Consider the following 14,075-nt stretch of genomic DNA (forward strand, 5'->3'; position numbering starts at 1 on the left):
GGGACAGCTTGAGGCTCTATCTCAAAAAAAAAAAGAACTTTTTGACTATTTTTACGTCTATTGAGTATTTTCACTTTTAACATCTAAAGAAAAAAAGATGACCGGGTGCAGTGGCTCATGCCTGTAATCCTAGTACTCTGGGAGGCTGAGGTGGATGGATTGCTTGAGCTCAGGAGTTCAATACCAGCCTGAGCAAGAACGAAACCCTGTGTCTAAAAAATAGCTGGGCATTCTGGTGGGCACCTGTAGTCCCAGCTACATAAGAGACGGAGGCAAGAGAATCACTTGAGCCCAAGAGTTTAAGGTTGCTGTGAGCTATGATGCCACACCACTCTGCAGAGAGTGATAAAGTGAGACTCTGTCTCAAAAAATAAAAAAATAAATAAAAAAGATTACTAGTACTAATTATTGTAGTGGCCTGTGATTTAACTCTTTTAAAAGTCACGCCCTCAGCACCACAAGTTTTTCCTCCAGTAAATCTTTTTTTTTCCTAAAGGAATCTGATAGTTTTACTTCCTTATGCCACAAAAAAAGGCAAAGTAAAAATCACTTTGATTCCTGTCAATTGGATGGAAACACAAATTTCATGGAGCCTTGCATCATGAAAAAACCTGGTGTCTAGGATGAAATTATTTTAAACAATTTCCTGAAAAGCATTTTTTTTTATTTGTTTGTTTTTGAAACAGAGGCTCACTCTGTCACCCTGGGGTTGAGTGCCAGGGCATCAACATAGCTCACAGCAACCTCAAATTCTTGGGCTCAAATAATTCTCCTGCCTCAGCCTCCCGACTACTGACTCCCTCCACAACACCCAGCTAGTTTTTCTATTTTTAGTAGAGACAGGGTCTTCTTGCTCTTGTTTGGGCTGGTTCTAACTCCTGGATTCAAGCAATCCACCTGTCTTGCCTACCAGGGTGCTAAGATCACAGACAAAAGCCACTGCACCCGGCCCTGAAAAAAAGCTTTGTATAACAAATTGAAATGAAAAGCACTGCAGTCTGTTTGAATAGAAGACTTGTGACCTCCAGCTAAAACTCTGATCTTTAGCATCTGCTTTCGTGTGTCCTCGGGGTCTCATAATTCCCTGCTCCTTGGCAGATCATCTGTCTAGTCTTAGAATATTGGGGCACAATGCATTGTGGTGATAAAAGACATTTGAGATGTCAAAATATAAATTTTTTTAAAGGGGCGGTGGGAGAAATCATCAAAGAAGTAATTCCAGAAATTTTCATCAAACTGAAGAAAGTAAATATTCAGATTGAAAAGGTTCAGAGTCCCCAGCCAAAAAAAGAAAAAAAGTCTTATACTGCCCAACTGAACTGCATAAATCTATTCAGCAAAGAGCATGTACATAAACAATTATGACAGTCCTATCTTTGTAATAGCCCCAAAGTGGAAACAGTCAAAAGTCTATCAACACTAAAATTGGTAACTTGTAGTATGTTCGTATAATGGAACAAGAATGAATGAATTGCTGCTACATGCAATGACATGAATGGAAATTAATGGGGAATGAGAGAAGACCAGGAGCAAGAGTACATATTTTATTTAAAAGTACAATTTTTAATGAGTTCATATCTATAAAAATTTAAAAAACAGGCTAACTGATGTACGGTATTGGGTATTAAAACAGCGGTTCCCACTAAGGGCAGTTAGTAGGCAGAAATGGGCTCTTGGCAGTATTCTGTTTCTTTTTTAGAGACAGAGTCTCACTTTGTCGCCCTCAGTACTGAGTGCTGTGGCATCACAGCTCACAGCAGCCTCCAGCTCTTGGGCTTGGGTGATTCTCTTGCCTCAGCCTCCCGAGTAGCTGAGACTACAGGCACCTGCCACAACGCGTGGCTATTTTTTGTTGCAGTTTGGCCGGGTCAGGTTTGAACCCACCACCCTCGGTATAGCGGGCCAGCACCGTATTCACTGAACCACGGGCACTAAGTATTCTGTTTCTTAATCTTTGTATTGGTTACACACAATATTTGTTCTTTTGTAAAAATCCATCAAGTTGATATCTATGATTTGTGCTATCGTTTGTACATGTTATTCTTCAATAAAAACTTTACATAAAGGCTCGGTGCCCATAGCACAGTGGTTATGGCATCAGCCACATACACCAATGCTGGCAAGCTCCAAACCAGCCAGGTCCAGCTAAACAACGACAACTGCAACAAAAAAATAGCTGGATGTTGTGGCGGGTGCCTGTCATCCCAGCTACTTGAGAGGCTAAGGCAAGAGAATCGCTTAAGCCCAAGAGTTTGAGGGTGCTGTGAGTTGTGATGCCATCACACTCTACCAAGGGCAACGTAGTAAGACTCTGTCTCAAAAAGAAAAAAGAAAAACAAAACAAAACTATACATAGAGAGGCTGGGCACAGTGGCTCAGGTCTGTAATCCGAGCACTGGGATGCTGAAGTGGATGGATTGCCTGAGCTCAAAAGTTTGAGACCAACCTGAGTAAGAGTGAGACTCCAGGGCAGTGCCTGTGGCTCAGTGGGTAGGGCGCCAGCCCCATACACAGAGGGTGGCAGGTTCAAACCTGGCCCCAGCCAAACTGCAACAGAAAGTAGCCAGGCGTTGTGGCCAGCACCTATGGTCCCAGCTACTTGGGAGGCTGAGGCAAGAGAATCGCCTAAGCCCAGATGGTGAAGGTTGCTGTGAGCTGTGTGACACCATGGCACTCTACTGAGGGCAGTAAAATGAGACTCTGTCTCTACAAAAAAAAGAGCAAGACTCCATCTCTACTAAAAATAGAAAAACTAACCAGGTTTTATGACAGGATTCCTTGAGCCCAAGAGTTTGAGGTTAATGTGAGCTATGATGCTATAGCGTTCAAGCCTAGTGTGACTGAGACTGTCTCAGAAAAAAAAAGAAAAAACTGGGCAGTGCCTGTGGTTCAGTGTATAGGACGCTGGCCCCATATACCAAGAGTGGCAGGTTGAAACCCGGCCCCGGCCAAACTGCAACAAAAAATAGCTGGGCGTTGTGGTGGGTGTCTATAGTCCCAGCTACTCGGGAGGCTGAGGCAAGAGAATCGCCTAAGCCCAGGAGTTAGAGGTTGCTGTGAACTATGATGCCACAGCACTCTACCAAGGGTGACAAAGTGAAACTCTGTCTCTACAAAATAAAAAGACAAAACTTAAGAGAAATCAAAAACTTGAGATGTTGAAACTTTGGGGTATGAGGTATGAGGGTAAGAGGTATGGCTAGGTAAGAAGTGTGGGGAGATGAAAGGATCAAGATAGAATAACTGGAGACTTAAAAATGATATTGGGGCCAGGCTCAGTGACTCACACCTGAAATCCTAGCACTCTGGGAGGCTGAGCCTGGAGGATCCCTTGAGGTCAGAAGTTCGAGACCAGCCTGAGCAAAAGTAAGACCCCATCTCTACTAAAAATAGAAAAAATTAGCCAGTAGTACGTGGTAAATGCTTGTAGTCTCAGCTACTCAGGAGGCTGAGGCATGAAGATCACTTGGACCCAGGAGTTAGTGGTCACTATGAACTAGGCTGACGCCAGGGCACGCTAGCCTGAGCAACAGGCAAAATTTCAAAATTCGGGAATATTTGCACTTACATGGGACCCGTGTCTAAACACAAAATTCATTTATGTTTTATATTCACTTCATATACATACCCTTAAAATAATTTTATACAATATTTTCAATATATATACGTATACATATATATATATATATATTTTTTTTTTTTTTTTGCAGTTTGTGGCCGGAGCTGGGTTTGAACCCACCACCTCTGGTATATGCGGCCAGCGCCCTACTCCTTGAGCCACAGGGGCCACCCAATATTTTAAATATTTTTGCTACCAGTCATGTGAGGTCATGTGTAGAATTTTCCACTTGGGCACTCAAAACAGTTTCAGATTTTGGAAATTTTCAGATTTGGGATTTCAGATGCTGGATGCACAACCTATATTGGATATTATTGTTTTTCTTGATTATTATTTTTAAATCCTTGACAATCCAATAGGTGAAAAAGATCTCATTTTTTAAGTTTTCATTATGAGAGAAGATGGTCATCCCTTCACTGCCACCACCCATCTGGAAGCATTACCCATGTTCTGAGCATCCAGCAGAAAGACTGGCCTGGAGCTTTTAGTGTTGGATAAGTGGTTAAGTGGTGGTGGGGAGACGCTAACGTGCGTCTGAATGTGCTCCTGGGTAGGGCATAGAGGAATAGTAGAGAAGACAGGACACTGTAGGACACTTAGGGTTCCATTTTTTTCATCCATGGTAGGTGTGGGGGGATGGATATATCCATGCATAGAAACACGTACCTCTATGATATATGATTCTGCTTCCTAAGTCCCTAACCTGGCTGAAGTGAGGGACCTATTCACATTTTTTCAAAACTACAGAATTGTCCATTATTCTCTGTATAGTGTTTTCAGGGGAAATCTGTTGTGATTTTGATTCAGCCTCTGAAGGAGCCAACACAAATTTATCAAGTCTGCGTTCATCACCTGGCAGTGCATCATATGTCTAAGAGAATTCATAAACTCCAGTTCAAAAATCATTGCTTGTAATGGTCATGTTTCAAACCTCTATTATGTTTCACAACAAAACACAAATACAGTCTAGTACAAGGATAGAGAGAGGCAGGAGGGGGAAAGACAATTGGCAGAAGAAGGGAAGGTGTGAGGCGGGATCTCACCTAATATGTACATTGTGAGGGTGTATAACATGCCCCCCTGGGAGAGGGACTCTTTTACAAATGCAACTTTACTCTGGAAGTGAGAACAATGTAACTTAAAAATGTGTACCCTCATATTAATTTGAAATAAAAAACAAACTAAAAAAAAACAAAATAACAATGTAAAAATATAAATGTGGCAAAATGTAGGCGGGGCCTTTCATGTAGAAAGAATGCTGAAATATCTTTGCAAATAGGTTTTTGGTGATAGCTCAGTCAATTCTTCGTTAGTTGGTGTATAGGACATCTGTCACCAGCTATGTGAACTATAAAGCTCTTTCCAATACACATCATTCCCCCGTCCAGAATGAGTAACCACAGGAGACGTGAAAACCACAGCACGGAATGTTGCTAAAGGGGGCTCAGGGAGAGACTGTGGTGAGTCACACTGGGAGGGATGCTTGGGCGAGCGAACTCATGGATGAAATTGTCATCTACATCATCATCATGAAGATCTCTTCTGGGTTCTCCATTTCCCCATCCAGAGATACCAAATTGTAAATGCCTTGATTCTTTTTTTTCTTTTGAGACCGAGTCTCACTATGTTACCTCGGGTAGAGTGCTGTGGCGTCACAGCTCACAGCAACCTCAAACACTTGGGCTTAAGCGATTCTCTTGCTTCAGTCTCCCAAGTAGCTGGGACTACAGGCACCTGGCTTTTTTTTTTTTTTTTTTGAGTCAGTTTCACTCTGTGGCTCTAGGTAGTGTGCCATGGTGTCATAGCTCCTCGCAACCTCAAACTCTTGGGTTCAAGTGATCCTCTTGCTTCAGCTTCCCAAATAGCTGGGACTACAGGTGCCCGTCACAACACCCAGCTATTGTTTTAGAGACAGGGTCTTGCTCTGGCTCAGGCTGGTCTCAAACCTGTGAGCTCAGGAAATCCACCTGCCTTGGCCTCCCAAGTGCTGGGATTACAGGTGTGAGCCATTGCACCTGGCCTTAGTTTTTCTATTTTTGGTACAGATGGGGTCTTGCTCTTGCTCAGGCTAGTATAGAACTCTTGAGCTCAAGGGCTCCTCCAGCCTCAGTCTCCTAAGGTGCTAGGATTACAGGTGTGGCCCACTGTGCCTTTTGTTTTTTTTCTTAAATCAAACAAATATGTATATAACTGCATAAATGGACTTCTGGTCAACCCAAGACAACTTCACAAGTTTATGTAAACCTAGTCAAAAGCAAGGGAATGTAAAATGGTATTTCCTTTTGTGGTTAAATGTGATCTCACTTTCCCCTTACCCTAGTAGTGATCTTCTTTATATGCCTAGAAAGGGAAGGACTCTGAGCTGGGAACACCTTAAGTTATCCCTTGTAAATGGTACAGATCTCTTTCATCCCACACGCCTGACATGCCTAGTTAGTTTCTGGTTGGTCATGAAAGATCACCACCTCACCCCACAACACCTAAGAAAAAGAATTACAGGCTCAGCTCCTGTGGCTTAAGCGGCTAAGGTGCCAGCCACATACACCTGCGCTGCTGGGTTCAAATCCGGCCCAGGGCCGCCAAACAGCAATGACGGCTGCAACCAAAAAATAGCCGGGAGTTGTGGTGGGCGCCTGTAGTCCCAGCTACTTGGGAGGCGGAAGCAGGAGACTCGCTTGAGCCCAGGAGTTGGAGGTTGCTATGAGCTGTGATGCCACGGCACTCTACCCAGGGTGACAGCTTGAGGCTCTGTCTCAAAAAAAAAAAAAAATTAGACATTCACATTTTGCTGGTAAGGGAAGTCCCAAGTTAAAATCTAAATGCAGAAAATAGCCCAGAAACCGGGTTGCCAAGTCGCTGGCACTGCTGGGGATCAGGTCATTAAGGCCACACGAAGATGAGCGGCTGTAAAACGCCTGCCTGTTCCAACTGCAGCTTATCAAAGAACATAAATCCACTGACAGCTTCCTCTAAACACTTGTACTTAACTTTAAATAAAATTTTACAATATTAAATCTGATTTGCTTTCTTAAAATTCTCGATGTGGTGGTAGAGCAAGAGTGGGGTGCAGATTCAGGAGTGAGGGAGACAGCTAATAGGGGTGAAGGACACGAGTTTTCAAAGTACGGCATGTTTGACTCTAAACCCTGGCTTCACCAAATATCTGGCTACATAACCTTGGGAAAGTTACTTTTAAGACTTGATTCCCTTATCTGGGAGTGGGACTAAGATTGCCTTGCAGCCTTGCTGGGAATGTTAATGACCGTGAAAAGCACAGCTCAGCACAGTGCAGGCACAGCCCGCTGAGTCCAGGTGAGCTTGCTCACCTCTCATCTCGTGTCACATTGTTGAGGAGCCTTCTGTTTCCCTAGTTAAGGCAGCCCTGAATGCAGTAGATGCTGGCCCTGAGGAAGTGACAGTCCATGGGAGGGGTGGGTAGAAGGTGGGCAATCGTGTCTTAGCCATAGAAGCAACTCCCCCAGACCCCAGACGTCTGAGGAATGTGGGAAGACGTACGGAGGTAGGAGCTGGCGCCCAGTCCCCAGGCTTTACACACCCAGCTACTCTCCCTTCTGGGGGAGGGCAGTCATCCCTGAGAGGGAATCGGAATCAGTTCCTTCCCTGATTAGCTGAAGGACAAGGTGATAGCAGATTAAGGGCTTTGTCCATCCACCTGCCCCTGGCTGGTGCCTTCCTCTCCCTGAAGTTTCTCTCAGAGCTGAAGCTTCCGTTCTGGCAGCAACTGCCCCCATAGTCAGGGTCCCATTCCTGTCCCCTTTCTCTTTCCCAGCTTTCTTGCCTTTCTCCTTGGAGAGAGAGGCGGCTCAGCACCCTGTTCACAGCCACTGTGGCCCCTGCTCTGGTCAGGACTTGAGCTTCCAAAATGGACAACTCAGGTTACTTGTTAAAAGGACAGGCTCTCGGGCCCCTTTTAAGATCTTGGCCAAGGAGTCTGCATGGCTGCAGGATGCAAAGGAAAAGAGCATCAGCAGGACATGTTGAAGACACTGAGGTTGGGAACCAGTGGCCGATGGCAACTGAGATTCGGGCTGCTTGTGATCAGAGACAGGGACACAAAATGGTAGTAGGTGTTTCGAAGTCATTAGAACAATTAAGGAAAACAGCAAGAGAAATAAAGATGTTTAGTCCCTCTCACAGGAAGGCATTGTGGTATAATAGGGATCAGAGAGACCAGGTCCCTTTCTGGTTGTCTGTCCTGGGAAAGTTACTGAGTGGTGATGGTGGAGGTAAGACCCATGATACTATCTTGCTGGTCTCAGGATGTGCCAAGCGCCATCAGGTTCTCTACTGATACTCTCTTTCCTCGGTCATGTGAGGTGGTTTCATGTATGATGATTTCTTATTAGGTGAAGAATCTGAGACTCAGAATCTGTTAAATGGTGTGCCCATAAGTAGATCCACTGTCAGTATTCTCTCTACCTAACTTCTCTCAGCCTTCATCTCTAATCTGCAAAATGGGGGTTAAAAAAAGGCAATCCACCTGCCTCAGCCCCCCAAGTGCTGGGATTACAGGCATTGGAAAAACAATGAATAATTCACAAGTCTGTGATATAAAATAGGTGTTCAGCAAACGTAAATTTTCTTCTTCTTGAATGAAAATGGGCCCTAACAAAATAATGAAAGTGAACAAAAAGCCTTATATGAGGGTGTAACCTGGAAACCACCTTAGTGTCCAGTGATACGACACCATACACGTGTGTGTATATGTGCGTATCTCTCTCCGGAGAACCCTGACTAATACAGTGTCCAACAATAGGAAAGGTTTAGCATACTGTGACAGAATATTACACAGCCACTAAAATATGAAAACAATATAAAGTCGAAAATGTTTATAATACTAGGTTAATAAAGCAAAATGCAAAATAGCATATCCACACTGATTACAACTATGTGTAAACTCAAGCATAGACAAGAGTTTGGAAGTGAAATATAAAAATTAAAATATGTGAGCTGTGGGTTATTTAATGTATATTGCCTTCCAATTAAAAAAAAAAAAACAATAAGAGGCTAAGGTGCCAGCCATATACACTTGAGCTGGCAGGTTTGAGTCCAGCCTGGGCCCACCAAACAACAATGACAGCTGCAACCAAAAAATAGCTGGGTGTTGTGGTGAGTGCCTGTAGTCCCAGCTACTTGGGAGGCGGAGGCAGGAGAATTACTTGAGCCCAGGAGTTGGAGGTTGCTGTGAGCTGTGATGCCATGGCACTCTACCCAAGGGGACAGCTTGAGACTCTGTCTCAAAAAAATAAAAATAAAAACCAGAAAATATCAATAAAACCAAAAGCAAGTACAACTGCTGCCAGCAAGTTGAGGGGTTAGGTTACTTAGCACGCGTTAAATGTGAAAAGTTGTTCCAACCATGCCAGCATCTACAGAGAATAGGCCCCAGTGGTAACATTAATGTTTAGGAAAGATCTTGAAAGAAAAATATATTTGGGTTCAATAGATACACCACACTGATGATGAACCTGTTTCACTCTGTAACTCCAGCAAGGTTTCGTGGGCCAGTGATTCCAAGTTGACTCCATGAGTAAGGTGGGAAAGCTTCATTCAGAGGCCTTCCTTGCTCAGCTGGGGTTGAGCAACATGCAGGTTTCTCTGACTAGAAAAGAGCAGCGCCGTAGCACTTAACCTCCAAGGAGATTATTTCATAAAATATTGATTTTTTTTTTTGCACGAGGAGAGTTCATGAATAGAAAATGCAGGCATAAGCACAAATTCTTGAATTCTCTCAGTTCATAAACACAAAAAGTAATGAATCCAGCTTACAAACCAAGGCTGACACCTACTCTACCTACTGGGAGACAGGCAAAGCTAGGAAATTCCTCTTCAGTGTTATAACTCTTAACAACCACCGGGCCCAAAGGAGACCACCTGAGTTGTGCTGCTTTTTCCTATGGCCTGTGAAGGCAAAGCTATAGTCACTCCTGCAAGGTGGAGACTTCATTGCATTTATATTCCCAAGCTATAATGGGGCTTTTCCCCACAATCAGACCCATCTTACTGACCTGTTGCAGGCCAGTACGGCTTCCCTGGGTATTGCTGTCTTGTGAAAGCGGGTAGCAATATCACCTCATCCAACGTGGTGCTGCAGTACCGTGTCCTGACAGCATTTCTGTGCCCACCCTCCCCTCGGCTTACCTCTACTCTGTCATTGCTCTGACTCTGTCACAGGTAGGTAGCTCTCCTAGAGTTGAAAGAACCTGATGTATGGCTTGGTGCCTGTAGCTCAGCAGCTAGGGCACCAGCCACATACACCAGAGCTGGCAGTTCGAATGCAGCCTGACCGTGCCAAATAACAATGACGGCTACAACCAAAAAATAGCCAGGCGTTGTGGCGGGCGCCTGTAGTCCCAGCTACTCGGGAGGCTGAGGCAAGAGAATCACTTAAGCCCAAGAGTTGGAGGTTGCTGTGAGCTATGATGCCACAGTACATGGGTGACAGCTTGAGACTCTGTCTCCCAAAACAAAAAGAGAGAGAGAAAGAGCCTGCTGTGGAGAAAGAGCGAGGTCCCAGAATCTAGAAGCCTGATTAGGTTTTAGCTCTCATTCTTCCTAAGTCAGTGAGCTAGTCTTAATGTTTGCTTGCTTTTATTTCTTTTTTTTAAGAGACAGAGAGTCTCACTGTGTCACCCTGGGTAGAGTGCTGTTGCATCACAGCTCACAGCCACCTTAGATTCTTGGGCTTAAGTGATTCTCTGGCCTCAGCCTCCAAGTAGCTGGGACTACAGGCACCCGCCACAAATGCCTGGCTATTTTTTGTTTGTTTGCAGTTTTCATTATTGTTTGGCAGGCCGGAGCTGTATTCAAACCCTCCAGCTTGTATGTATGTGGCTGGCACCCTTGCCACTTGAGCCACAGGTGCCGATCCTTCTTTTCTTTTTTTTTAAAGACAAGGTCTCACTCTGTCACCCCGGGTAGAGTGCCGTAGTATCATAGCTTACAGCGACCTCAAACTCTTGGGCTCAAGAGATTTTCTTGCCTCAGTCTCCCCAGTAGCTGGGAGTATAGTTGCTTACCACAACACCCAGATATTTTTAGAGACAAGATCTCAAGCTGGTCTTGAACTCCTGAGCTCAGGCAATCCACTTGCCTCAGCCTCCCAGAGGGCTAGGATTATAGGCATGGGCCACCAAACCCAGCCAATGTTTGCTTCCTCCACTGTGGGTAAAGAACATCGAAAGATGTGAGGACCAAATGGGAAAATGCAGGTCAAAGTTCACACCCCGTAGGCTGGCTCTGATCAAAAAGATCAGAAAATGCAGGTGAAAGTTCACACCCCGTAGGCTGGCTCTGTCTCAGATAAGAAGACACAATAGTGACAACCTGAGACTCTGTCTCAAATATATATATGTATAGATACATATCTATACATTTATTTATATCAACAAGTATCAGACAAGGATGTGGAGAACTTGGAATCCTCATATAATGCTTATAGGATTGTAAATGATGTGACCTGCTTTGGGACACAGTGGGGAGTTCCACTAATGGTTAAATATAGAGTTACCCTATGATCCAGTGGTTCTACTTCTAGGTACATACCCAAGAGAAATGAAACCATGTGTCTTCACAAAAACTTGTACATGGGCTCAGCGCCCATAGCACAGTGTTTACAGCACCAGCTATATACACTGAAACTGGCAGGTTAGAACCTGGCCCAGGCCTACTAAACAATAATGACAACGGTAACAAAAAATAGCCAGGCATTGTATATTGTGCCTGGCCTATAGTCCCAGGTACTTGAGAGGCTGAGGCAAGAGAATTGCTTAAACCAAGAGTTTGAGGTTGCTGTGAGCTGGTACGCCATGGCTACCCAGCACGACATAGACGCTGTCTCAAAAAAAAAAAAAAAAAAAAAGAAAAGAAAAAGAAAAAAACTCGTACATGAATGCTTTCAGCAGCATCGTTCATAACAATCAAAAAATGGAAGTTCGGCGTCTATAGCTCAAGCCGTTAAGGTGCCAGCCACATATACTGGAACTGGCAGTTTCAAATCCAGCCCGGGCCCGCCAAAGAACAATGACAACTACAACCAAAAAATAGCTGGGCGTTGTGGTGGGTGCCTGTAATCCCAGCTACTTGGAAGACTGAGGCAAGAGAATAGCTTAAGCCCAAGAATTTGAAGTTGCTGTGAGCTGTGACACCACAGCACTCTAGCCAGGGTGACAGCATCAAAAAAAGGCCACATATTTTGATTCCATTTATATAAAATATACAGAACACACAAACCCATACTGGGAAAAAGTAGATTAATGATTGCCAGTGACCAGGAGTTGGGGGAAGAATGGGCACTAACTGCTAGTGGGGCCACCATTTCTTTTTGTGAACAGACTAAAACTCATTGAGTGCACTTTCAATGGGTAGATTGTGTGGTGTGTGAATTTTACATCAATGAAACCACTATGGGAAAAAAATAAGTGCAATGCAAAGGCCATTAATAATATTCCAGTGTTTTCTGCAGATGATCAAATGAAACTAACCTCCAGAAAGGATCAATTCAGGACATGGTTAACTTCTTACTAACATCTTCGAAATTCAAGATGCATCTTATAATCAAAGATGTCTCCTCCTCTATTGGTCAGGCCACACTTGTCACTGCCGACGTGCTCATGAACACCAAAAGCATCTGTATCCAAACTTGGAAGATGGGTGTCAGTTGCCTGGAATAAAATCCCAGAAAGAAGAGTGAAGCACTCTTTTAATTCGGGGCAGAAGAATGATAAATCATCACATGCTTGGCAATAATCTGGAAGCAGGAATCAAAAATAGGCAAACAAAGAGCTCAGCCCCAAGAGCCTTCAGTCCTGGTGGATTCTCTTAAGAAATGCTGCTTCCCCAATGCCCTTGGTGGCAAAGGGTGGCAGTGAGTGAATAGGCAGTGACATGGACTCTGAGTCAAACAAGTGATTCAGAAGGCTGGGATTCTGAATGTGAAGACAACATAAGAATATTTCAAATTAATCTATTTTTCCTAGAGTTTCCTTTTTATGTATGCTAAAAGAGTGTCAAATGTTTCAAAAATCTAAATCTAGAAGAGCAGTTTCAAAAAGTGTAAGATAAAAATTATACGCAATGAGGAAACATAATTTAATTGGCAGTGTTTTTCCCTTTCTTAATGTTGCATAATATATAGCTGCCTCATCAGTGGTCTCATGTTTGATAAAATTGTTCTTGAGAGTGGCAGGACCTGTTTTCTAAGTTGAATTCTCTAGCTGCTTTATTGAAAATTATTATAGCATAATTCTCACTACTCAGGCATTGAAATTAGTTGACAGGGCTTTCATAGAATTTTCATGTCAGTAGTAAGAGCCATTTATTGACCCCTCATTATGTGCCAGGCACCGTGCTAAGTGCTTTTCTTTTTCTTTTTTTTTTTGCTGTTGTTTTCTTGTTGTTGTTGAGACCAAGTCTCCCTATGAGGCCCTGGGTAGAGTACTGTGGTGTTATCATAGCTTATAGCAACCTGAAACTCCTGGGTTCAAACCATCGTCTTGCCTCAACCTCCAGAGCAGCTAGGACGACAGGCACCCACCACAATGCCTGGCTAGTTTTTCTATTTTTAGTAGAAACAGGGTCTCACTCTTGCTCAGGCTGATCTCGAACTCCTGAGTTCAAGGGATTCACTCGCTTTGGCTTACAGGCATGAGCCACATCGACTAGCCTTCTAAGTGCTTTTCGTACATTTTCTTGTGGGCAGCAAACAACAATGATATCTAGAAGGTCCTGTTTCCTATTACCAAGAAGAGGAAACTGAAGTTAAGGTAGGTATGTGTATATATATAGAGAGAGAGAGAGAGAGACAGAGACAGAGAGATCTCACTTTTTCGCCCTTGGTAGAGTGCCATGGAGTCATACCTCACAACAACCTCAAATTCCTGGGCTCAAGTGATCCTCTTGCCTCAGCCTTCCAAGTAGCTGGGAGTACAGGAGCCTGCCACAACACCTGGCAATTTTTTAGAGACTGGCTCTCGCTCTTTCTTTCTCAGGCTGGTCTCGAACCTGTCAGCTCAGGCAATCTACCCGCCTTCCAGGTGTGAGCCACTGGCGCAGCCTTGAAGGTAATGAATATTAAATAACTGTCCCAGAGTTCTTCAGCAACTACAGGGCAGAGCTAGGACTTCAATCCATCTGAATCCACAAGCTCATGCCCTTGACTGCTCTGCCTGACCACCTTTATGTCAGATCTAAATTGAGTCCTAAAATCAAGGACAATGAAATAAATATGAAGAGAAACTGGAAAAGGAAGAAGGGTGTAAAAAATTATATGAGAGTTGCAGACTTCCATGCTTTCTCTAATTACACTAACAGTCAACTTGGCCAACTCTGGATTTTCCATGTTACTGGATGGAAGTCAGAGCAAACACGAGTGCGAATCTATAGTTAAGGTTCCACTGTTCTCTGTAAATTCTGCTGATGAACTGTAAAACTAAGT

Source organism: Otolemur garnettii, unplaced genomic scaffold (genome assembly GCF_000181295.1).
Source record: "Otolemur garnettii isolate 467f Iridium unplaced genomic scaffold, OtoGar3 scaffold00120, whole genome shotgun sequence".
In the NCBI taxonomy this organism is placed as follows: Eukaryota; Metazoa; Chordata; class Mammalia; order Primates; family Galagidae; genus Otolemur; species Otolemur garnettii.